Raw genomic sequence first — 26,280 nt, 5'->3', positions numbered from 1 at the left:
AAATTCACCCCATTAAATTATACAATTCAGTAGTTTTTAAAATACACACAATTATGTAAACATTGTACAAACACTACTAATCTAATTCCATAATAATGTTTGTTGTTCTGAAAAAAAAATTCCATATTTGCAATAGGTAAGCCATGCATCAGTGTCAATGCCCAACAACTGAGCAGATAAGGAAAATATCTATATCTTTATCTATCTATCTATCTATCTATCTATCTATACACACACACCTACACACACACACACACACACACACACACACACACACACAATTGAGTATTATTCAGCAATGAAGAAGATTGAAATCACCTGTAATCCCAGCTACTCCCAAGGCTGAGATCTGAAAGTTATAAGACAGCCCAGGTAGAAAAGTCTAGTATATTGTGCATCCAATTAGATAGCAAAAGGCCAGGACTTCTGGCAAGCAATATAAAATCCCTTTAACCCAATCATTTTATTCCTGAAAATATACATCACAAAAATATAAGCATCATGATATAATGACATATATTCAAAGACACATTAAAATGACCAAGAACATTAGATTACATTCCCATTAATCTGAGAGTGCTTTATATAACACAACATGAAACATTCATTATAGAGCTATGCAAAGAATAACAAGTTATAATTTAGATACAGTAATTCCTTCCAAGATATTTATTAGTAAAAAGGAAAATTAAAAAAGCATTCATTTAAAAGAATATGCTCTACCGATTCTTCTTTTAGTCGTGGCCACAAAAAGCTTGTACAACATATGACAGATTATATAATGGAAAACCCACAGAATAACAGATAATACTATTTACACAGACCCTAGCAGAAGAGAAACATAGTTCTAATGCAGTTAGTGTGAGAAGAGCTGTCTTTCCTATCAGAGTAGGTTGTTTCCTTTCTATCAAACTTGGGAAAATTGCTTTTGACAAGTTCCTGCTTTGGCCAGGTAGCTTGGCACTCCCTGTTTACATTGTAGTTACATCCTCTTCCTGCTACGACATCTTAGTTGTGGAATTAATAAAATTCGGTTAATTCAGAGATGATGAACCTGAGCTCAGCCAATCCAAGCAGAGAAGCGAGGCCTTATTGGGTTAGGGGTAAAAAGAGAGCAGTTAGCCTGCCTGCTCTGTGTGCTTGCTTACCAAATTTTTGGCTGATGGCTTCAACTTTAAGCAGAAGTCAACTTTGCCTTATTCCTATGCTACACCACAACATTCTGAGATGTATCTAACTGAAGAATCTTCAGACTATCTCCTCAATAGTCTCCTCCTCCCCCCCCCTCTGTCAACTGGAGGTGGAGCAATAAGCAACCTACAGTTTAGGAAAGAAAAGAAATGGAACTGGTGTTCTATTAGGTCAGTTATCACTGTAGACAGCTGAAACTTAATTCTGCTGGGAAATCTGGGGATCAGGGTAAAGAATGGGCCCAGAGCTAGATAAAGGGCTGAGAGATCTTATGTAGTGATATACCAACTCCAGTCCTCCCTTGCTTGTAATGTGTGGCTTCTGCAGCAGGATGAGAATAAAGAAGCAGCAAGTCCCCAACAGTTCTGGCTTAATGCTGTTGAGACAGTGGCATTCAGCAGCCAAAGGTCCTCAGACAGAAGGAGTCCTGCCCCACAACTCTAAGACTGAGAATGTTTTCACAGGACACTAAATGGGTCTGCTACACCCTTCTTCTTGGTCACTCTGATGTTTTATCTTTGCCTACTACTTACTTTATTTTATTTTTGGTGTTACTGAAGTTTGAATGCAAGGCCTCATGCTTGCATGTTTTTTACTACAGCCATACCTCAGTCCTAATCACTTTGATTCTTTTTGAGTTAAGGTTTTTTATTTTATATTTTTTGCCTAGGCTAGCCTGTATCTCCTCACCAAAGCTAAGATAACAAGAAAACATCACCACACAGCTATGGAGAAAGGGTCCTACAAACTATTGAGGGTGGTCCCAAACTCTAATCCTCCCAATCTTTGCCTCCTTATAGCTAGGCTTATGAGCATGAGCCACTAATGCCCAATTTTATATTATATTTTCTAAAACAAACACATGGATAGACCCCGGTGGATCAAATCTGTAATCATAACTCTGAAAGCTGAGGTCCAGTGGACCAGTTTGAAGCAATCCAGAGGCTAAATATGCAAAACAAACAATAAAAAGTAGGGCTGGGGGCATGGTTCAAGAGGCAAAGCACAGCCAACGAACAAAATCCAGCAAGTATGAGGCCCTGAGTTCAAACCCCAGCACTGCTTCTAAAAAAAAAGGCTAACTTTGAGTCTTAAAATGCGTCAAGATTCAACAAAACTCAAGCTAACTGAATTCAAAGGACTGTATGGCCAGTAACATAGTTCAGCAGTACTGGTAGCACTGGTACTGGGTTACTCCTCAGCACCACAAAAATAAAAATTATGTATCACCATCCAAGTAGAATTCTTGGAATATAAAACAGTTCAACATTCTAAATCGATCAAATATACCATGTGTTATCTCACTACTAGAAAAGCACTAGACAGAATTCAACCCCCTTGCATGATTTAAAGGAAAAAAGAAAACAAAAAAAACCTCAGTAAGTATCATAAAGGCCCTATATGACACTGATAGTTGTCACCATGCTCAATAACGACTAAAAGATCTTGCTTTGTAAGATGTGAAAGAATGGCAAGTATGGCCACTTGTGTGTGTGTGTGTGCGCGTGTGTCATAGAGCTTGAACTTGGCCTGGGCGCTGTCCCTGAGCTACCACCCTACCCTAGAGCCAAGCCCCACTTCCCATTTTCTAGAGGTTAATTGGAGATAAGAGTTTCAGGTCCTTTTGTGCCTGGGCTGGCTTTGAACCTTGATTCTCAGATCTCAGCCTCCTGAATAGCTAGGATTACAGGCGAGAGGCACCAGCGCCGTCCGGCAAAGATTGTACTAAAGCTCTCCAGACTATAGGTCTGAGACATCCACACTATATGCATACATGCATGCATACGTATACATGCACATACACGTGTGTGCACATGTGTGTGTGAGAAAGAGGGAGGGAGGGAGGGAGAGAGAGAGAGAGAGGGAGAGAGAGAGAGACAGAGGGACAGAGACAGAGAGACAGAGAGACAGAGACAGAGTTCTTGCACTTGAATTCAGGCCTGGCCACTGTCCCTGAGCTCTTCTTTCTCAAAGCTGGTGCTCTACCACTTTGAGCCACAACATTACTTCCCTGTTTTCTGGTGGTTACCTGGAGATAAGAATCTCACAGACTTTCCTGCTTGGGCTGGCTTTGAACCACGATCCTCAGAGTCACCTCTTGAGTGGCTAGGTTTACATGGGAGAGCAACCAGCACCCAACTACAGGCAGACATAACCAAAAAATTGATCTTTCCAGTAAGACAGCTGACTAGCAAATAAGAAGACTAAAATGTATAAGTAACAATAAATAAACATTATTTTCCAGAGTTTCCTTGTTACATTATTTAATTAAACAAAATAGAAGACAATTTCTTGTCCCTTCATGTAAAACATGAGTGGCTGAATTGATAAAGAAGCTCAGCAATAAGATATTTTGTTCAAGTCTCCATGGGAACAGTCTCTGCCAACATTTTTTATTTCTGCACAACGGATTTTTTAAAAAAAGAGGAACCCCAATTTTATAGCAAACTACAGTCCTTGAGGAGTATTTTCCTATGTTTTTATAAATATCAGGAAAACAAAATAATGTGTCCTTCAAGGTATGTTCTTTAGAAATTCATTTACTGCTTCATAATATGAAACAGGATTCACTGGGGGGGGGGGATAAAGGGTACTTTCAGAAACTCCTGGGTTAAGAAAAATCACTTGATAACTGTTGCTATAGGAACCCATATCATATCTTAAGAGAGATATCAATTATTAGTTTGGGTTCCCCCCCACACTTGGGCCCTGAACTCAGGGCCTGGGTGCTACCCCTTATCCTCTTTGTATTCAAGGTCCAGGACCCTACCCGCCTCAAAAAAAAAAAAAAAAAGGAACCTTGGATATACCTTTCTGTTTAGGGGGAAAGGTACCACTGTTTAACCCACTACAGAACTCAAGTTATATTTTATTCTTCATCTATATGAAGAATAGCTGTATTTTTTTTTTTTTGGCAGTTGTGGCTTGGCACATGGGCCTGGGCAGTATCCGTGAGTTCTTTTGCTCAAGGCTAGCACTCTACTACTTAGAGCCACAGCTCCACTTCCAGTTTTCTGGTGGTTAATTAGAGTCTCATTGACTTTCCTGCCTGGATTGGCTTTGAACAATGATCCTCAGAGCTCAGCTTCGTGAGTGGTTAGGATTAGTGAGCCACCAGCACCTGGCTATGGACTACGGGTACATGTTTAAGCAGCTAGAATGAAGGATACAGACAGGTTCAGAGAAAACCATTAACAGTGGTTGCCTTTCAGGAAGCAGAAATAATAAAGGGAAGCCAGGCACAGTGGCTCACGTCTGTAATCCTAGCTACTCAGGAGGCTGAGACCTGAGGATCGAGGTTCAAAGCCAGCCTGGGCACTAAAGTTCGTGAGACTCTTATCTCCAATTAATCACTAGAAAATGGGAAGTGGAGCTGAGGCTCAAGGAGTAGGGCAGTAGTCTTGAGCTGAAAAGCTCAGGCCCAGAGTAAAAAACGCAAAAGAAAAAAATAGTAAAGGGAAATCCTCACTGTATTTATATAGCTCAGAAAAGTATATAAATGAGCATTTACTTTTCTTTTTTTTTTTAAACATTTTATTATTAAGGGGTTGCCATTTCTTTCTTTCTTTCTTTTGCCAGTCCTGGGCTTGAGCTCAGGGCCTGAGCACTGTCCTTGGACTTTCTCAAGGCCAGAGCTCTACCACTTGAGCCTCAGCACCACTTCCAGCTTTTTTCTATGTATGTGGTACCGAGGAATCGAACCCGGGTCTTCGTGCATGCTAGGCAAGCACTTTAACCACTAGGCCAAACTCCCGGCCCCTGAGCATTTACTTTTCCATCATCCTAAAAGTACTCCACCTTCATTCAATCTCTTCAATTCTCTAAGAAATCTTTACTCTTCCCTTTTCTCTAAGAAAACTGAAAACACTGGAAAATTTCCCTAACTAAAAGCCCCAGACATCCCCAACTCACCAACACCCACACCCATATGTTCTGCCTCTGCTCCTATAACTGCCTTAAAAAACTCTAGTGCTATGATTCCTCAAACTTTTTCTCTCCTTTTCCTACATTTTTTATTGGCATTGAGTTGTACAAGTGTGTTTCAAAATGACAATACCCACATATACATACACTGTACCTTAATCAGACTCGCCTCTTCTATCACCCTCCCTTGATCCCCCTTTTCCCCTCAAACTTTTTTTTTTGGCTCATCCTGAGCCTTGAACTCAGAGCCTGAGCACTTCCCTTGGGTTTTCTCAAGGCTAGAGCTCTACCACTTGAGTCACAGCACCACTTTCAGCTTTTTTCAATGTATGTAGTACAGAGGAATTGAACCTGGGTCTTCGTGCATGCTAGGCAAGCACTCTACCACTAGGCCAAACTCCTGGCCCTCCCTCAAACTTTTTTAATGTCGATTCTCACTCTACTAGGTCATTCTTATCACATCAATACAGAAACATACTTTCAATTTTTTTTTTTTTTGGTGGGTCATGGGGCTTGAACTGAGCCTGGCGCTGTCCTTGAGCTCTTCAGCTACCACCCTACCCCTTGAGCCACAGCCCCACTTCCTCTTTTCTAGTGATTAATTGGAAATAAGAGTCTCATGGACTTTAGTTCCCAGGCTGGCTTTGAACCACCATCCTCAGATCTCAGCCTCCTGAGTAGCTAGGATTACAGGAGCCACAGCACCTGGAATATTTTCAATTCTTTAAAAAAAATATCTGTGGTGAATTAATGCACCTTCTATCTAGCAAATATCATGTCACCCTTTTACTAATTACAATAATAAATAAATAAATAAATAAAATGTAAAAAAAAAACAAAAAAAATACTTGTGCCAGGCACTCGTGGCTCCCTCCAGTAATCCTAGCTACTCAGGAAGCCTCAAGAAGCCAAGATCTAAGGATCTCAGTTCAAAGCCAGTCTGGACAGCAAAGTCCATGAGACTCACTTTTTTGGGGGCGGGGATGGGGGTGGGGAAGGGAGCTGGGCTGGGCACTGTCCTTGGGCATTTGCAAGGGCAGTGCTCTACCATTTGAGCCACAGCACTACTTCCAGCTTTTTCTGTGTATGTAGTACCCAGGATTCAAACCCATGGAGCTTCATGCATACTAGGCAAGCATTCTACCAGTAGGCCATGCTCCCGGTCCTGAAAGACTCTTATCTCCAATTAACAACTCAAAAAAAAAAAAAAAAGTGTAATTATGGGTTAAAGTGACAGAGCACTAGTCTTGAGCAAAAAAGAGCTCAGGAACAGCAGGTAGGCCCTGAGTTCAAGCCCCACATCTACCAAACAACAACAACAATGCAACCTTTATCTTAGGGATTGGAGACATGGCTCAGTTGGAACACCAGAAGCCAATGAGTGAAAACATCAGGCACTGGGTACAAGTCCCAAAACGTTGCGCGTTTAGCCCATTCTCTACTCTAGATATACACCATGCTATTTCTTTGCTCATGTTCGCAGCAAAATGACTGCAAGAACTTTCTAAACTTTCTCTCTGCAACATCTCTCCTGTCTTCCTCCCTACCTTCCTTCATTTCCCCCCTTCCTTGTCCCTTTGCTCTCAAGGGCTAGAGAGAATAGGAAGTCTATTGTTAGGGATTGAACCTGGGGCCCAGTGTACATCAGTCAAGTATTGTTCCAATGAGCTACACACATACAAACACTCACTCACTCACTCACTCACACAGAGTCCCACTGTCTTTAACAGTCCACTACTTGAGCCACAGCACTACTTCTGGCTTTTTCTGTGTATGTGATACTGAGGAAACGAGTCCAAGGCTTAATGCATGCTAGGCAAACATCCTACCACTAGGCCACATTCCCAGCCCCTCAATGGTTAATCCTTAATCATCTTAACTTGATTTTATCAACAGCATTAGTCAAACCTGAAACTGTGTGGGCCTCCAAGACATCTTAAGACATCCTAGTTGTCTTCCTTTGCTAGTGCTATGCTAAATTCTCCTTTCCCTGCCAATCACTAAAATTAGGAGAACAAGTCTCTGCACAATAACCACAAAGGATCTTCTTTGTCTACATGCAGTCCTTGAATAACCACATCTAATCTCATAATGATCAGCTGAAATGATTGTTAATATTGTTTTTCTAGCACAAAAGCCTTTCCCAGAGTCCAGAGTTGAATTCAATGTCTACAAAACCCTATACTGACACCTTCACCAGGCATCTAACAAGCCTACTCTTCCCACCATTAGTACAGGCAGCCATATGTGCACGCACGCGCGCGCACACGCACACAACCAGCCAGAAGCTAGTGGCTCATACCTATGATCCTAGTTATTCAAGAGGCTGAGAACTGAGATTCAAGATTAGAAGCCAGCCTCACAAACAAATCAACAAGACTCTAACCTCTGATTAACCAGCAAAAAGTGGAGGTTAAGATCTGGATCAAGTGGACAAGTACCAGCTCTAACAAAAAAAGCCAACCAAGCATACAAGGCCCCAGTGTTAGCACCAAAAAAGAAAGTTAACACTGAAATCAACATAAACCATCAAATACTAATATGAGAAAATGTCACCACTTATCCTATTAGTATTTACACTACTGTGAGAAGCTTAGTTATCTCTCCCAGTTCCCTAAAAGGAATCTGTCATTAAGAATCTTGGAAGCAGACTTAGGGATTTAGCTCAGTAGAAAAGCACTTGCCTACCAAGTAAGTGGAAGGCCCTGAGCTCAGTCTTCAGCTCTGAAAACCCAGAAGGAATCATAAAAGCTTTGAAATGTGTATGAAATTCTGCTACTTACTCAAAGCATTTGTGTATTTACTATATACCTACTTTATAATTACACCTAATAGAAACACATTTATGACTTGGGAAAGTTAGGTTGTAGCATTACAACAGAGATGAAATGTGGTTCTTTTTGTCACCTTAAATAAATTTCTCCCTAATCAAAAAGGGGTTTGGGAATTCAGACAGACATCAAAGAATTTACTTGTGAAATGATGAAGTAATCTGGGGGACCTATGAACTCCTAGAAATCTGGTAGGATTCTGGTTTTTTCCTTCCTTTCTGGAATACCAGTTTGGTTTCAGTGGAGATAGGGGCCTACGTAACAAATGCTGGCCTCAAACTTTTAACTCTCCAGTACTGTGATACTAGAACTCAGGAGGCATGGCAGAAGGCTAGTCAGTTCAAGGCCAGTCTGAGCTACATACAATTATGAGACCCTAAACAAAACTACAAAAAACTGGCACTGCAGAGCAATTTGGGAAGTCTTTTAATTTTCAATGATAAATGATTCTGGAAGTACTATATATTCATTTGAAAAAAAAAAAAAGTAAAAATTGACAATACAATCCAGGGATGAGGCATGCCTGGCCCACAGGACATGAAAGGCATCCCAAAATGCATTTGATTCACGAGAGAGAGATGTGTGCTTAGTGTCAGCTGTCTTCAGACACCTTCCTATATTGGTAATTTTGTATGGTCCAGAGTTGATGTTATAAATATCCAAATGGCACTTGGCAGAAGTGATGCTATAAATATCCAAATGGCACTTACTCACATATATAAAAATCTTAGTGGTAAAGTGCTTACCTAGCATGTATGAAGCCTTTGGTTTGATTCCTCAGTACCACACACAGAAAAAGCCAGAAGTAGTACTGTGGCTCCAGTGGTAGAATGCTAGACTTGAGCAAAAGTAGTTCAGGGACAGTGACCAGGCCCTGAGTTCAAGCCCCAGGACTGGCAAAAAAAAAAATAATTAATTAATTAATTAATTCAACATATTTAGATATGATATACAAACATACATGGACAACTAAAGCTTCTATAATATAGTTGAAATCCCAAGTTTAAAAAAAAACAAACAAAAAAAAAAAAACTAGGAGGCCAGGAGTTTGGCCTAGTAGTAGAGTGCTTCCCTAGCATGAGCAAAGTCCTGGGTTCAATTCCTCCATATCACATACCTAGAAAAAGCTGGAAGTGGCGCTGTGGCTCATGTGGTAGAGCACTAACCAAGGACAAGCACTCAGGCCCTGAATTCAAGCCCCAGGACTTGGGGGAAAAAAAAAACAGGCCCCAAATAGCACTAAGCATAAAAGAAAAAAACTGATGTCACTATGTAAGAACTTACTTGCACCAGAAAATATCATTTAAAATAACACTATAAGCAAGCTATAAGATTAAGAGATAACAACCCATTTAAACAGAACCTATACTCAGAACAAAAAGTTTCCAGAAAATAAAAAATAGGTAATCCAACTTAAACAATTATGTGGCAAGAACAATCACTTCACATAATAGGGCATGAAAATGTCTAACACTGTTGTACTCATTTCATTCAAATAAAAGCTAGTTAATGAAAACATACTTAAGCTAGATGCTGGTGGCTCACACCTGTAATCCTGAGACTGAAATCTGAGGTTCAAGGTTCGAAGCCAAACTGGGCAGATATTTTGAAAGACTCCAATTAATCAGCAAAATGCTGGAAGGAAAGGTGTGACTTAAATAATAGAGCTCTTCTATAAATAGCAAATAAATTGCTAACCAAACCCACAGACACAGAACCTAATCCCCAACTATACACTTAAGTCCCTGATTTTCATATATGGACTAAGGTTCAGAACAGATGAGCAGTTTATATAGATCAATGAGACAATTAAAACAGAAGCTAAGGTATAATAGGTATTGACTTTGGTGTTTTAGTATTTTAATACTAATAAATCTACTTCATTTTACAGAAAACAAAAATTATAGAAAATATATTAAAGTTGGAGTTAACATTAAGAATTAAATAAAGAATAATCAGACATAACAGGAAGAGAAAGGGAGAGACAACAACCATCTGTAGAAGGAGGAAAGTAAATACACAAAATTCAAGAATGGTGGCATGAGAAGCAGGACCTAGACCTTGCTCATGACTGTATGAAGCTGAAGCCAAATTAATTCAATAGTGAAGAGTGTTCCAACAAATTAAATTTGGCAGTTTATCTCCAGCAGAGCCCCAGGAGACTGTCATGACCCAGATCTGCTGTTGTTCAGAAAGATTTGTCAGACTATCAGAGCTCAATAACACTGACAATTAAAAGGGTCCAACTTGTTTTGAGTTCATTCCAGGTTTATTAATCAATCCTCATATTGTAATTTGTTACCAAAACAAATAGGTCTTCCTATAAGAAAAATGTACTGACTGACCAACACAGGCCAAAAATTAATTTCTCAATGTATATCAATAATCTGATGACTTCATCCCAACTGACTCCTCAAGACTTCAAGTCACTACTTCTGGGTGAAAATATTTTCTGCCTGGTGCCAGTGTCTCATGCCTGTTAGCCTAGCTATTCAGGAGTCTGAAGTAATTAAATGATCAGGTTCTATTATAAATTGTTTTTCAAGAACTACATTATGTGCCAAGCACCAGTAACTCACGCCTGCAATTCTACCTATCAGGAGGCTGAGATCTGAGGATCATGGTTCAAAGCTAGCCTGGACAGACTGGGCTGGCTTTGACTTTTATCTCCAATTAACCAACAGAAGATTGGAAATAGCAGTATGATAGAGTGCTAACTTAAGTAGAAGAACTCAAGCCCAAGTTCAAGCCCCATGATCAATAAAAAACGATAGTAATAATAATCATCATTAATTATTATTGCTAAAAAAAAATAAATCAAAATAACAAGTGGGTTAGTTAGGGCCCTAGGTCTGGGAACAGCATCTTGGCATGACAAGCAAAAACCAGAAGCAAAAGATATCACTGTTTCCAAAGTATTCTAGCAGGAAATAAAACATCCTGCCCCCACCCCTCCTTTATCCCCTTTTCTATCTCTTCAAAGATAACCGCCCTATGACCCTGAGGAGAGGACTGGTCAATAAAGTCAGATGATAATATGGGTGATCAATCAGAGCACAGTACAGGGTATAAAAGCCACTATACTCAGCCATTTAGAAAAGAAGCTGCCTTCAACTGAGATGCTTCTTTTTTGAACACCCTTCACAATCTGTGGGCTCTATTCTTTGAATTCCTGAAACAAGGGGGAAATGTGATAGCAGCAGCAGCCACTAGTAAAGTGTCATTAGCAGGCTTTGCCTAAAGCTAAGCCGCAGCACTAGCATGTGTTAGCCCGTCTAGGTCTAAACTCTAGGTGTACATGCTAATGAGAACTTATAGAAACCACTCAGTAAAGTATCAAATTAACTAATGAGTACAAGTGGAGGAGGCAAAGGCAGTAAAAACAGAGAAACTTTCAGTGTGGGAAATGTTTAATAACTTAGTGTGGAAGGTAGTCAAATGAGTAAAACCTCATCACAATGATAAAGTTGATGAGTGACATTTATTTGGTAGATTTGATATAACAAAATAATTTCCTTAAGTTTAAAACAAAACTATTTTAAGAACTTAGCCAGTACAGCAAGGTAAAGTGGCTCACGCCTGTAATCTTAGCTACTCGGGAGGCTGAGATCTAAGGATCTTGGTTGAAAGCCAGCCTAGGCACTCAAGTCTGTGACACTTTTATCTCCAATTGACCACCCGAAAACTGCAAGTAGCACTGTGGCTCAAGGGGCAGAATGCTAGCTAGCCTTGAGTTGAAGAGCAAAGGGACAGTGCCCGGCCCAGAGTTCTAAGCCCAATGACCGTCACAAAATAATAATAATAATTAATTTAAAAATAAAAAATTAGCTACTACGTAAAACTATTTTATACTAGTATTAGTTCACCGCACATTCAACAAAAACTACTACAAAGAAACATAATTCCAATTTGCTTCAAAATGTATATTTAGTTTGTTGTATTCCTCCAACAGATGGACATGACAAATGTCACAGTGATCTTTAGTTGGTCTCATTTCAATCTTTTTTTTTACATCTTCCAGAAATAAAACAGTTAATACTTAAATACAAGCTTCTGCAAATAGATGAATTCAACTACTAACAGAGACAGGTAGGGTAAGGAAGCTACAAAAAAAACCCAATGTGTTTTTAAGTAACTGCTATCAGTAAGAGAGGATAGGAAAAAAAAGATTACTGGGTAATACAGAAGAGTCAAATTAAGAGAGAGAGAAGAGCACAAATATTTAGTAGCTCCAGTCTGCAAGGTTTCTTTCTTGCTCCAGCTGTGCTCAGCAGGTCAGGGCCAAGTTAGAAAGATAAACTCATCTATATTTGGGTTTTGGTTAGGCAGATGCAATGGAGACAAAATTGCAAAGCAAATGAACATACTTCTAGAGGTAGATAAATCTGTCTAGATACAAAAAGAGACTACAAGGGGAGGATAATACTTGGTACAAACATGCCAAAGTCTTCTTCCTAGCATGTCTGAGACCACAGCACACTACATAGAGGTGGGGTGGGAAAGAGCTCTGCTGTGAAAGATGGTCAAATGTCTATGTTGAAAAAATTTAAAATCTCAAAATGTTTAGGTCTTCTATAGCAAAACACCATTTATTATTTTTGAAGACAAAGGTTCCTGGCTGACAATCAAATTTCCTTTTTAAAGAATTCTTTGAAATAGGTTCCAATCCCTTAGAAAGGTTCCAAATAGAAATAAGCAAATGTGTTAAGTATTATAATTGCAAATCTAGATATTACTCAACATTTCTATGTAAATTCTACATTTTTCCAATATTTTGAATCAACTAAGGAGGTTTCCAATTTTTTTTTCTTTTTCTTTTTCTTTAGCTCAAGGCCACTGCCCTACCCCTGGAGCTATACCCCACTTCCTGTTTTCTAGTGATTAACTGGAGATAAGAGTCTCACAGGCCACCCCTCTCCCCATCCCAGCTGGCTTTAAAACAGGATCCTGAGATCTCAGCCTCCTGAGCAGCAAGGATTACAGTAGTGAGCCACCACACCCAGCTGGTTTCCAATTTCTTAATAAAACTTACTGTAAGCACACCGGTCACCTCACACATCAATGTTACCCTTTAAAAAGCAAAAAGTAAGACTAGATGTGGTGGTAAACACCCATAATTCCAGCAACTAAGAACTGAGGCTGGAACTGGAGGCTAGTCCAGGCAAAGGTAGTACATCAAGACTCTGTTTCAAAACCAAAATTAATTAATTGTGACAGTCCTGGGGCTTGGTGCTGTCACTGCGCTTTGCCTCTCCCCCCAAAAAAGGCCAGTACTCTACCACTTGTGCCACCGCTTGACTTCCAGCTTTTTGGTGATTACGCAGTCTCATTGGCTTTCCTGTCCAAGCTTGCTTCCAACTACAAGATCTCAGCCTCCTGAACAATAAGGGATTATAGGCATTAAGCCACTAGAACCTGTCTCAAAACCAAAATATAAATACAAAAGGCTATCTGGGGATGTTATGCAAGTGATAAAATACTTGCTTCTTTATTGAGTATGTAAAAGGCCCCCAGTTCAATCCTGAGTAGTATTTTTAAAACAAGAGGCAAGAATCAGAAAAACAAAATATATATGTTTGCATGCTTAAAGTAAAGGTATATGACAAAATAATTAGGTCTGTTTCTGTCTAGGTTAACCAAGTATCATTGAGTTATCTGCAATGCTGGTCCCATGCATGTTGCATTTAACTACCTTTAAAGCGTATTTTTAAATATTGATCTATAAATGTTATCCTTCACTGTGTACAAAATGATTTAAAAAATGAGGTTAGTGGGCCGGGAGTTTGGCCTAGTGGTTAAAGTGCTTGCCTAGCATGCATGAAGACCCAGGTTCGATTCCTCGGTACCACATACATAGAAAAAAGCCAGAAGTGGTGCTGAGGCTCAAGTGGTAGAGCTCTAGCCTTGAGAAAGTCCAAGGACAGTGCTCAGGCCCTGAGCTCAAGCCCAGGACTGGCAAAAAAAAAAAAAAAAAATGAGGTCAATAAATCAGATATTCATTACTGCTTGTAATTATCCCAATTCCATGTTTTCACAAAAACCAAAAACGGGATGTAAGGATAGCCAAAAGAAAAAACAAAACAAAACAAAACAACCGTGTTTTTGCTCCTGAATTACAAGTCAAAGGACACCTTGTCACACGTTAAGTAATGCAAATGAAAGTAGAAGGGACTACCAAATGCATGACAACAGATAAAAGATTTCAAAGTGTGGAGTGTGATTCAAGATAGACCTTGCAGTACTACAGCCAAGAACATGCTTTCTTCTTAGGGTTGAGTCTTCTAGCCAGTTTTCTAGTAAAGGCAAGTCCCATCCAGTCACTGAAGTGAGATTTTAATAATCACAACACTTCATTCCTGTTCTCCCCCTCTGCTGGCATTTTAAACTAGGATCACCATTCACCCTTAACACATCCTTTTTCTCATTTGTGATGGTTAATCTTGCTTGTCAAACTGACTGAATTTAGAAGCACCTAAGAAATGAGTGACGTACACCTCTGGATGTGTCTTTAAGGTTTCCAGCACTACAGTTACTTTGACCACTTAGTTCTTTGTTCTAGGAAGCAAAACAATAAAATGTTTAGGAGCATGTTTAGTCTCTATTCTGAGATACAGCCACGTCACCATCACTTAAGAACCACTGCACCAGAATTTGATTTGTTTGTGTCATAGTGAGGATCAAATCTAGGATCTCACTCATACTAGGCAAACATGCTGTACTCACCTTAAAAGGATATCATTTTTTAAATACAACAACAAAAAAAAAAGTCCTCTGCTAAAAACTCACAGCTTTTCATTTCACTTAGAATAAAATCTGCCCTGCCCTTCTTAAAGTCTTATCTACTCCCAAATAAACTACAATAATCTAGACTTTGCCTATTTCTTTAACCTCATAGAATGACAATATACTCATGTTGCACTATACTCTCTACAGTAAATATAGCTTTCTGCTAGTTTGTCTTTGCTATTTCCCTTGCCTAACACAGTCTGCACGTCTCAGCTTAAATTTCACACCCTCACAGATGCATGGTTCCCTGTTCCTTACCTAGTGGATGTAACTCATTATTTCCCAGCACAATTCCTTAGTCTTTTCTTAGTACCTGTTACAGAATATGACTCTTTATGTGACTGTTACTCTCTCAATTGAGAATAAATTTTTGCCTTATTTTCTGGCGGATAAGTTAAATGAACAAAACTAATTTGGGTGAGTTATCAGTGATCACCTCATCATCTTATTCTTCACCGGTATGTGTGACCACACTCACCTTGGGAGGAAGGGGGTGAGGAGGAGGAAAAAAGAGAAGCTTAACAAGGTCTTTGTCTATAAAATAGCTTTGCCAATATCCTATTCTCTGAAGGGATGTGTACAAATCAAATTAACATGTAATCAATCTAAAGTAATTGAAGGGGTTTAATAAACAGCTATATCTGACAAATAACGGCTATGCATTTTAAAGCAGCAAGCATAATGCTTCCCACAGATACCTGAGAAAGGATAATTGGCTCACTCCTTTTAATCTTTTTTTTTTTAAGCCATGAGGATGGCTAGGAAGGTTCTCTGCCAGTTCAGTCTGCCAATCCCTGCTGTATAGGTTATGTTTTCAAGATAAGGTCCCACTTTCTACCCAGTAGACCTGGACTACAACCCTCCTTGTGGTCACTTGTATCACTAGAATGACAGGCAGGGCCACTACATCCAATATTCCCCATGCATTCTTCTTCCCCTCTGGCTAGGGGTGATTGGCACATATATACCAAGACACTGGACACAGGTTGAGGCTCCATCTCATGAACCTTTTTATTCTCCCTCAAGCAGCCATCTCCCAATTCCCCACCTTTAACCACATTTTTATCACCAAATTGGCCTGAATGTAGTTAAAAACAAAACTCTGAGAGATACTCTCTCTTCCCCTTGTGTGGTTCCTGGAACATACCACACTGTATTACACAGGTTAGTTACTGATGTGCATGGTCCTTTGGTATCTGCCTCTCTTTCAACACATACTCAAGCCCTTATAGTCAATAACATCATTGCTCATAACACAAACACACATTCAAGCATTTTAAATCAACTCATAATAATACAATCCAAAGGCTATTAAAATATAATTATACTGTATTTTAAAGGATTAATGGCAATAAAAGTACATACTTGTTCAGTATAGTCAGAACAATATATGTTTGGTGCCTAATATTTTAACTGAAGTTGGTTAAATCCATAGTGCCAAGGAGCTGGGCACTGGTAGCTGACATCTGTGAATTGCAGTGCAAACACAGCCTGGACAGGAAAGTTTATTAGACTCTTATCTGCAGTTAGCCAGCAAAAAGCTGGAAGTAAGGCTGTGACTCAAGTGGTAGAGCACTAGCCTTGAGTGAAAAAGCTAAAGACAGGGTATCAATGTCTGTGAAGTAATGCACCTTCTATCTGGCAAATATAACTGTAACCTCTCTATTAATTACAGTAAAAATACACACACACACACACACACACACACACACACACACACACACACACACGGGGAGTAGGTAAAGACAGTGGCCAGGTTCTGAGTTTTAACCTCCAGAAAAAGATGAAAAACAAAAACAAAAACTGAGGGGCCGGGAGTTTGGCCTAGTGGTAGAGTGCTTGCCTAGCATGCATGAAGACCCGGGTTTGATTCCTCAGTACCTCACATACATAGCAAAAAGCCAGAAGTGGTGCTGAGGCTCAAGTGGTAGAGTGCTAGCCTTGAGAAAGTCTAAGGACAGTGCTCAAGCCCTGTGGTCAAGCCCAGGACTGGCAAAAAAAAAAAACAAAAAACAAAAACAAAAACTGGGAGCCTTCATATGCTAATTAGGGAATTCCAAAGAGCCATTGAAAGCCAAAGCTGATTTATCACAATGAACTCAGAATTACATTTCAGTTTCTTTCAGTAAGTAAAATGAATATATTAATTCAATTTTTTAGAACTAAGTCTAAATTAGGCTCAAGGGAAAATAATAAATTATTTGACAATACCAATTGGTCATTAAAAAAACCTACTATGTAAGTTGACTTATAGAAAGTAAAGTATTACATAAACTCCATGATTAGACTCATATAGTAAAAAGCAGGTACATGTCTAGTTAATAATTAGAACACAATTATTAATTCTAAATTCCTTCTAATAGCCTTTTCTCTGAAAGCATTCTGCCTATACATCTGACATATGCATGAAAATGACAAAGGAGGGGCTGGGAGTTTGGCCTACTGGTTAAAGTGCTTGCCTAGCATGCATGAAGACCCGGGTTTGATTCCTCAGTACCACATACATAGAAAAAAGCCAGAAGTGGTGCTGAGGCTCAAGTGGTAGAGCTCTAGCCTTGAGAAAGTCCAAGGACAGTGCTCAGGCCCTGAGCTCAAGCCCAGGACTGGCAAAAAAAAAGAAAGAAAGAAAGAAAATGACAAAGGAGTATATTATCACTGGAGCACAAAGGTAGCCAGAGTACCAGGATCTACAACCCACACCTGCCTCATTACTGGTTATATAATCTCTAGAAAATCATTTCACTTCTCTATTTCCTCATCTATAACTGAACAACGGTGCCCATTTCATAAAGGGTGTCACAAGGATTTACATGAGTTAATGTGTATACAAAAAATGCTTCCAACAGTGGCTGGCAGGTAAGAAGTATTGTTTTTGTATGTTATATTATTTGGGGGTTTGGCATCATTAAAGTTAGTAGCTATCACAATAGACAGAACATTCATTTCCATCACTGAAGAAAGTTCTAATACACAATACTGTTATCAGGCCACAGAATGACAATGCTTGGTAAGACAACACACATTATCTTCCCAATTTTTTATGAAGTACACTAAACCCAAAGTATTTTTCAATGTAATAATCTTGACATGTGACAAAGAACATGTTTCAATTTAACACCCAAATGAAAGGTTGGATGGTAACTTATTGTAAGTTACACTAATGTGAGTGGTAACCAAGCATATTGTTATTTTTGATTTCTGTCTACTCTACATCAGGTATACCTTAAACAAACTGAATGAATTATACCATGCTTAGAAGAGTAATTAAGCCCAAATTTAATTATCAATATTTTACATTGATTAGAGAAGCAAACTAGTCATCCGGTAAAATATGCTTCTTTAATGCAGTAACAACCAGATCTGGAAGTGGATAGATACCAGCAGATTTTTCAAAGACACTTACTATATTGCCCAGGCTAGCCTAGGGTGGGCCCTCTGCCTCAGCTACCTAAGTAAACTCCCAGCTGGCCTAATTTTAAAGTACTAATTAGAAAAATTATATTTAGAGATATCAACACTAGAACTATAATGTGAAAATACTGGTAACAAATAACAGGTATTGATACAACTACATTTAAATGGAAAAAATGCAAAATTTCAAAGATACATTTTCTCAGGCAAGTACATGAGCCCCATGGGGGAGAAGGAGTTATGCTGTTTTAATTGCTTAAAACGGTCAGTACTCAGAGCTACAAAAGCCTGAATTCAAACTCACTAATTCCCATTGGATTTGGGAGAAAAGTCCTTTAACCTCTCAACCTCACCAGTGAAATAAATGTAAAACCTACATAAACTGCTGTGCTACCTTTCATATTTGACATATTTGACAGCTGATAAATAACCCTGTCCACATTATGGTTCAGCACCCTCCGAGGATCTGAACTCAAGAGGTATGGAGTCAATGGTCTTGGCTGCAGTAAACCCTGAGCACTGGTATGGTTTTAAAGCTCCCAGATTTCCCCGCCCCACACCCTTTCTTTGGACTAGAGATGAAAGGAAGCCAGCTAAACCCAGGACTTTGCAGTCCCTCAGGCAACTCTAATGTGCAACCACTGGCCTCAGGCACTCTGGTCACAGCTTACAGGTCTGCATTTTAAATCACTCCTCCTTGGGACCCCTTTTCCAAACAAACCCAAGTAACATATCCTGAAGAGGTAGGCTACAATAGTTTTTCATACTTGAGCCACATGATAGATACCTAACACATCCATTAAAACATCCCTAGAACTCCTAACTATGGCTAAGATGGGGCTGAAGAACCTGTATATCTAACAAGATGCCAGTTCATGCTGGTACTAGTGATACAGAAGCCACTACTTTGGAAAGCACTAGCAAAGCTGTCCCTGTCCCTTTGAAATGCCAGCAGAATACCTGCCTAACAAGTTAAAGACCGCTGATTTAAAAACTGACATATGATAAAATATTAACAGCCCTAAAATGGATTTGCATTTGTTACCAAAAACTCTGTGACATGGTGGTATAAAATGCCTGCAATTCCCAGCAGTCAGGAAGCTGATGCAGGAAAACTGGTCATTTGAGACCTGTCTGGCTCTACAGGAAGTTCTAGGCCAGCCTGGACTACACAGTGAGCCTCCTTCAAAAAATAAACTCACACAGAAAATTTCAAGAAAAAAAATCAATACCAATATTATACAAGCTCTTTCCATAAGGAAAAATTCCTATATTTCATTATATTAAACCTAACAAAGATCAATACAACTATAAAAGTATATAAATACACAATCCAGAACTAGTAACAAAGTACTAAAACTTTAAAAAAAAAAAAAAAAAGAATACACTGACCAAACTGGTTCATTGCAGGAACCAAGAGTACTTTTTTTTTTATGCCAGCCATGGAGATTTTGAATTCAGGGCCTGGATACTATCCTTGAGTTTCTCAGGCTCAAGACTAACACTACCACTTGAGCCATTGCACCACTTTCAGCTTTTGTATTGGAGATAAGAGTCTCACAGATTTTCCTGCCCTGGTTGGTCTCAGCCTCCTGAGTGGCTAATATTACAGGCATGAACCACCAGTGCCTGGCTTTCTTTTTTTTTCCAATGCCTGTCCTAGGGTTTGAATTCAGTCCCTGACCTTTTCACTCAAGACCAGCACTCTACCACTTGAGCCACAGTTCCACTTCTGTCTTTTGGCCGGTTAGTTAGTCTCACCAACTTTCTTGCTCAGGCTGGCTTCGAACCACATTCCTCATATCTCAGCCTCTCAAGTACAGTGTAGGATTACAGGCGTTACCACTGGCACCCTGCTACCCATAACTTTGGAAAAGTATACTTATCATCCATTTTACCACAAAGGACACTCAGTTTATCAAGCTACTACAACTTTTTTTTTTTGCACGTATCTTGGAATATGGTATAAAAATTACTTTCGTAGAGATAATACAACAAAGAGCCGGGCAATGGTGGCTCACACCTGTACTCCCTGCTGCTCAGGGGGCAGAGATGGGAGGATTGCAATTCATAGATAGCCTGGCACTAAAGTCCATAAGATTCTTATCTCCAATTAACCACTAGAAAACAGGAAGTGGCTCTGACTCAAGTGGTAGAGTGCTGAAGAGCTCAGGGACAGCATGCACGCCCAGAGTTCGAGCCCCATAAACTCTGAGGGGGGGGGGGGATAATGCAAAGATTATAATTGCTAAGTTTAAAATACAATTACTAAAAAGAAAGCAATTTCCACAAAATAATTGTTATGAGGAAGTAGTGCTGTGGTTCAAGTGGTAGAGCGCAAGCCTTGAGCTGAAGAGCTCAGAGACAGCGCCCAGGCTCAGAGTTCAAGCTCCACAACCAACAGAAAACACCTTCTAAAAATAATTGTTATCAATCTGTACCACTGCCACAAGTAGTTAGGGTAGTATAATTTCTTGATAGTCTCAAAACTTGGTATTATCAAGACTTTTTAATATGTGCCAGCCTAATGGAAATGAAATGGTTCTTTCTTGAGAGTTCTACACTGAACTTTCCTGATCACAATGGAACTACACTTCAACACTTTTCCAACTATTTGTTGTTGTGACTGAAGATATTTCTTAGTTTAGATGCCACCAGCCATTCTTCATTTGAAAAGAAAAAGTCAGAAGATCATCTCATACAACTTATGGATGAGGGATGGGAGAGAAAAACTGGGAGAGAGGGAAGGAATGAGTGACAATGTCTACAAAGAAATGTTCTCATTATCTGACTTTTGAAACAGTAATTCGACTGCACATCACCTTTACAAATAAATTTAATATTACAAAAGAAAAGTCTCCTTCACAAAGATGAAATATTAGTTCAAGAAACACATTACCCTCATATGTGTTATCTGTCCCGATTCCAATGCAAGATGTGTTTGTAACTGTAACCCAAGTCAGAAAGCTATTGCTCTATGTTTAATTGGACTCAGAACATTTGGGCAACTCATTGCTGTGTCATTTATGACAGCAACACAAAAGATTGTATTTTTTTAAAAAGACGAGACTTAGTTGGGTATGGTTGCACATGTCTGTAAACTCAGCCCTCAGTAGGCCTCTGTGAGGCAGGAGCAAAATTTCAGGCCAATGTCAGCTACAAAACCAAGTTCAAAGTCACTCTAGTCTACACACAATGAGACATAGTCTAAATGAGCCCCCAGGACTTGAGATGTCCGACAGAGATTCAAGTAAAGAAAAAGCCCAAAGGAAGCAACTGGGATGTGTGGAGAAAGGGTTTGAGACCAACTGATCTAACTATGAAAGCACCTAGGCATTAGGGTAAGAAAACTGGGATCCGGTCCTTTTAGGCTATCAAAATAGCAGGAAAGCTCATCCTTCCTTCTCTAGGTACACCCTACTTTCTACCTCAAGAACCATCTCCTACTGTAACTCATGCTCTATTTCTTAGACTGTCAAACCAAATCCAATAGCCAAATTTATGCTCCTTCCTGTTTCAAGTAACTACTTGAAGAGTTCCCTCTTTCACTGGCTGCTGGACCAATAATCAAAGCAACAGTCAGATGCAATGAATTTGTGAACCTGCCTGCTACTTAACAAGCGTTCAACCTAAGGCATTTAAACTCCTTAACCTTCTTGAAATTTAATCCAATGTATAATAGGGGTAAAACAACAAGTATTAAGGAACAACAAAAATTACATAATCTTCGCCAAGCAATCTAGGGACTAGTGAATCTAAAACAGAAGAGTCGTAAGTTCAGGGCCAGCTAGACTACAGAGTAAGACCATCTTAAAAAAATAAAGATGTAAAGATGTAAACTCAGTGATTGAATACTTGTTTAAAAATGTGCAAGATAGTGAATTTAATCCCTAAGAGCAAAAGCAAAGAAATTAAGCAAGATCAAATGAGGTTACTGTTTTGGGATGATACTTCTTGCCCCATGCAGGGGCAAGACTCTCTCTAATGACCCTTCTATAATCCCCTTGAGGATAGAACGAGATCTATAGCTATAATAGGATAGCTTTTCTGTGCTGATGTTTATGGCATTAGATCTTTTATGTAGGTAATTAAGATCCTTAATTGTTCATCAAAAAGATTATCTTAGAAGACTTGACCTAATCAGGCTACTGTAGTACACTAGTGTAATGACACACACACATACACTAGAAAAGTGCTCCATCTCTTGAGCCATGCCTCTGGTCCTTTTGTTTGTACTGGTGTTTGAGGTTTTTGTTGTTGTTTTGTGCCAGTCCTAGGGCTTGAACTCAGGGCCTGGGCAATATCGCTGATATTTTTTTTGCTTAAAGCTAGCACTCTACCAATTGAGTCACCACTCTATTTCTGGCTCTTTGGCACTATATCCAAACTTCTCATCTATAGAGACTAAAATAGGTTTTAAGCTACTATATTTGTATTAACTTGTTATGCTCCAAAACAAGACACATAAACTACCCTCTGTAAGGACATAAGGTAGAAATTTAAAAAGGAAAGGGATGTAACCCTTCCTTAGAGGGCGAATCTCCTTGAAACTATGCAACTACTGAGATAATGAAGATATACGCACCTACAACCAAATGGGGTGGGGAGCATCACAACTATAAATGTTATGCTTTAGGATTTTATAAGATTTTTTTTCCACATACATCTGAGTAATCTACTATCCATGTTACCCCATCTTACAGATGAGGAAAATAAGACTTCATGAGTAAAATCCCATACAAAACAAAAACTGGGAGATGGTTGAAAAAGCTTCAGCTCAGGATTCTCCCCACACCATAGCTCCCTGAAGGCATCAAGAGTCATTCACAACAACAGTTAATTGTGTAACTCTTCTAAGGAAGGGGTCTAGGTGACATTATTGTGCCTATTTCACATCTTTTTAAACATTACTTAGCTTTATTTAACAAAACAAAACTGAATCCAGAGAATGTTCTTTCTACCCAAGAGCAGTTTATAGAAATGACCACTGGTAGACCACGCGTTTAAATTAATTTTATTCCAAGTACACAGGCAACAGAGATGGGGTCTTGGTGCTATCCAGGAATTCCTCACACTTGAGACTCATTCGCCTCACCCAAGTAGTAGTGCAAGCCATCTTTCTAATGTATGGTTTTAAAGGAAATACAGGGGGGAAAAAAACACCTGTAGGCTTCTACAATTTTATTTAAGTAACAATCTGTGTTGTGCTTTCAAAAATGAAAAGCAACAAAATATTTCTGGCTCCTTCAGCATTTTACTCCTTGGTCTAGTTTGGTTTTTTTTAGCCTGAATCCATCATAAGTGTGAGAACACAGTATATCACACAGTAAAGAAGTTGTTTTTATTTTCACTCTTATGGATGTTTCATTAAGTGCTTTTTCTTCCCCCCCCCATCAGAATTTGCAATTTCCTCAAAATACACACGCTGAGAACTCAAGGTACAAGAGTCACATTCAAATTCGTGTAAGTTATAAAGTATACAACGTTTTGGGGTTTTGGTTTTTTTGTTTTGTTTTGGCCAGTTAAGAGATACTTCTTTGCAAACCCGGTCTGCTCAGAGGCAAAAAAGCACGGTGGTTTCCAAACACCACCAGAAGTTAGGAATAAACTACACCCATCACTAACCAACTTTTAACAGCAGATAAATTCCCAACAAGCATGGGGGGGGAGGAGTGGGGAGGGAAGTGTCTACAAGCTTTCAAAAAAAAGCCCCCCCGTGACTTACAAACGCCAGCCATGTGCAAAAAAACTGGGTAACATTTCCAACGTAGGTAGAGTGGGAGGCGGGGGAGAGAGTGACAATCCCCTAAAACCGGAAAATGCCTGGGTCCCTTCAGCAGCACAACAGCAAAGCACCCAACTAGGCATCTTGCCAGAGAGGTGGGGGAGAGAAGTTGGAGGGGAGGGGAGTGGGGAGGTTGAGGTCTAACTCCAGGCACTCCACAGTTTGCCAGTTCTCCACCCACCCTCCCCTCCCCGAAAAAGGAGGGAAAACAACTTTTATTGGCCTCCTCTCCTGGTGGGGGGAGAACGGGGGAAACGAGCGTGGAGGGGGAGAAGGGGACGGGAGGAGGGCAGTGTTCTGGCTTGGACGTGTTTCGCTAAAGATCCCCCTACCCTCCTTAGGGGAGGGGGAGACATAGCGGGAAAGCGCGGCTGCGATTCCTCCCCTCCCTCCTTCCCCCAGGTCGCCCGGGTCACCACCCTCCCCCCTTACACACACACACACACACCCCATCCCCACCCCACATCCACGCGAGGCTGGGCCACGCTATACGACCCCCCCCCCACACACACACACACACCCGACCCCACGGCAGAGCCCCAGCTCGCTGTCATGTGACGCCACAGGGCGAGAGAGAGAGAAGCAGGGAGGGAGGAGGGAGGGAGGGGGATGCTGGGGGGGGGAAACCACCGCAGAAACGTAGGGCGACGGAAGCATTCGCGCCCGCCCGCCCGCCCGCCCGCCGGGGCCCGGGCCCGGGCCGGCCCCGTCCGGAGAGCCCGGGCGGGGGGAGGGCGGGGAGGCGGGGGGAGGGCGGGCTTGGCCGCGGGCCCGAGCGCGCCACAAAGGCTTCAGCGCCCGTCGCCGCGGTGCCCCGGCTGGCGGGCGGGCGAGGACAACGATTTTCGGGGCCCGCGGGGAGGGGTGGGGAAGGAGAGCGGGATGTTGGGGTGCCCCGCCGCGTCCACCGTCACCTCCCGGAGGAGGAGGAGGGGGGGGAGGAGGAGGGAGGAGGAGGAGTTGTGGGGGTGGCACTCCAGCCCCACGGCCCGCGGCCGCCGCGCCCCGCACAGGCCCCGCGCGGCCTCCCTCCCGCCGAGCCCCCGCGCCCGGCCCGCGCCCCGCGCCCGCCCCGCGTCCGCCCCGCTCGCGCTCCCCGAGCTCCCGCCGGCCTCCATCTTGGATCGGCGCTGGCGGCCCCCGCGCCGCCGCGGCTCGCCGCCGCAGTCCCCCCTCCGCCCGCCCCCCGCCGCCGCCGCCGCCGCCGCCCGCGCTCACCTCGGCCGCCCATCCGGGCCGCCCGCCGGCCGTCGCCTCGGTCTCCCCCCCCCTCAGGCCTCCGGTGTGTGGCTCCCGTGGTGGGGGGGCGGCTCCGGGGTGGTCGCCGGGGGCTCGGGAACGGGGGGGACCGCGCCTTCAACGGAGCCGCAATCCTAACCCGCCATCTGGTGGCATTTTCCACACGCCAATGGCGCCGCGGCAGACTCGGGTCCGGACCGCCCTCTGCTGGCCACCGTGCTCCGGTGCCTCGCTGACGGGACGGGGGCCGTACCCGGAAAGCGAGGCGGGCGCCGAGGCGCCGGCGGGGGGCGGCGGGCGGGGGCGGGGGAGGGAGAGGGAGGGAGGGAGAGGGAGGGCGGCACGCGCGAACGCTCCCCTCAGGGCGGGCGGGGAGGGCGGGGGGAGCGAGGTGGGGCGGAGACGCCGCGCACGCGCGCGAGCGGGGCGGGAAACGCGTGAGCGCGGCGCGCAGGCCCCGCCCACTCCCGCGGGGACTCCGCCAATCGCGTGCGGCGGAAGGCCTCGGCGCGACGTCGTGGGCCGCGGCGGGGGGGGGGGGGCGGGGGGGAGAGGGGTGAGCGAGACGGCGCGAGCGGAAGGACGGCCGCCAGCGCGCCTGCGCGGCCCCGCTCTCGCCGAGCCGTCGCCCGCCATTTTCTCTTTTATTTATTTATTTTTTCTAACAAGAGCTTCCTGGAGAAGATCGGGGCTAGACATCCACGGCGCACACGCGCGTTCACGCCCCCACTCGGGCCCTCCCCGACGCCGCGGGAGCGCGGCCGAGGGCTGCCTGCCCTCGCGGCTGGGGTCTCGACTCGGCCGGGTAGTGGTGGGGGGGAGGGAGCGGTGAACAGTTCTGAGAAAGGTTGGCTGACCCTCCCTCCACCCCCCCCCCCCCCGCCGGGCCCGCGGGCGCCGTCGTCCTCGCCTCCCTCCCCCTCCCCCTCCCCCTCCCTCCCTCCCTCCCGGCAGCCGGTTCCGTGCAGCCGGCCTTGCGTAAGGCGGCAGCATTGGCTCAGTTAGCAGCCGCAGCTGGGGCGAGCACCCAGCCTCTCCCCTCTCCTCCCCTCCGTCGGCCTGGCCTGGCCCGGCCCCGGGGGACACGCTTTGCCAGGGCTTCAGAGATCCGTC

General features: G+C 42.4%; 1 protein-coding gene across 1 annotated transcript in view; it reads right to left on the bottom strand.

Annotated features, from left to right (window-relative positions):
- Stag1 (STAG1 cohesin complex component) overlaps positions 1-25,394 on the bottom strand; it is a 152,341-nt gene extending 126,947 nt beyond the window's left edge. Inside the window, exon 1 of the mRNA XM_090323096.1 lies at positions 25,147-25,394. The gene's annotated coding sequence lies outside the window, so the exon portion shown is untranslated. The remainder of the gene's footprint in view (positions 1-25,146) is intronic.
- Between the last annotated feature and the right edge of the window lie 886 nt (positions 25,395-26,280).

Source organism: Megascapheus bottae, chromosome 32 (genome assembly GCF_031878675.1).
Source record: "Megascapheus bottae isolate mThoBot1 chromosome 32, mThoBot2.hap1, whole genome shotgun sequence".
Lineage (NCBI taxonomy): Eukaryota > Metazoa > Chordata > Mammalia > Rodentia > Geomyidae > Megascapheus > Megascapheus bottae.
The sequence above is the reverse complement of the archived record's forward strand: the minus strand, read 5'-3'. Positions and strand labels throughout refer to the sequence as shown.